Raw genomic sequence first — 1,105 nt, forward strand, 5'->3', positions numbered from 1 at the left:
GCCCGCCGGGTGTTTTTGCCCCGTTTAGTTTTTTACTTAAAAATATGTGCAGTGAAAAAAAAAAGTGCAGTGTGCATAGGAATTTGTTCATAGTTTTTTCTTTTAACTATAGTCTGGCCCTCCAACGGTCTGAGGGACAGTGAACTGGCCCCCTGTTTAAAAAGTTTGAGGACCCCTGCTGTGGAGGGCAGAAAGAAGCCCTGCCCGGTCCTGCACCATCCTTGCCACTGTTTGATCCCATGTGGCAGCCACTGGGTCAATCCATCTCACCGAGGGTCTTCCTCTTTTTTTCTGACCCACCATTGTACAAGACTTGTCATCTTACACCTCTTTCCTCCCCTCCCCTCATGATCAATTGATCTTTTTTCCTTTATTGTGGTGAAGTATAGTAACATAAGATTTTTGTGGTTTAAATGTGTTCAAATGTGCAACCCAGTGGCATTAATCACCCAGAGTCATTACCACTGCTTGTTCCCCAAATCTTTCATTTCCCCAAACAGAAAGGGTACCCACTAAGCAATGACGCCTCATCTCTCCCTCCCCCAGCTCTTGTGTGTTAGTCCGGGTGGACTAGAGAAACAAATTCATAGACACTCATACGTGTGTAAGAGAGAACTTTATGTCAAAGAGCAATTGTATATTAAGAAACTGTCCCGGCCCAATCCAGATCAAGTCCATAAGTCCGATATTATCCCATATGTCTGATACCAGTCTGTAAATTCCTCTTCATATTCACACAACAAATGAAATGATGCTGAATGCTGGAAGATCATAGGCCAGTGGGTAGAAAGTCTTGTGGATCCGGTGGTGGTGAAGCATCTTAGTGCTGGTGTGGGTCTCGATGTGGCTCCTCCAGCTCCAAGGCTCTGGCTCCATCAGCATAGTTCCATGTGGCTTTTCAACAGGAATGTCTCACAGGGAGCTGAAGCAGAGAGAATGTGTGTCCCACCTCCAGAGAGATATTTATCTCAGTAGCACTTCCTAAAGAGATCATCAAGCTGCGACCTAATTGACAGGCTAAACTCCACCCCTTCACTCTTAATAGTCTCAACTTGACAACAGATTTTGTAACAACCACATCCTGGTAATCCCTAGTCATTTTTTT

Source organism: Echinops telfairi, unplaced genomic scaffold, assembly GCF_000313985.2.
Source record: "Echinops telfairi isolate 266 unplaced genomic scaffold, ASM31398v2 ScPeMD7_70;HRSCAF=299, whole genome shotgun sequence".
NCBI classification, from domain to species: Eukaryota; Metazoa; Chordata; class Mammalia; order Afrosoricida; family Tenrecidae; genus Echinops; species Echinops telfairi.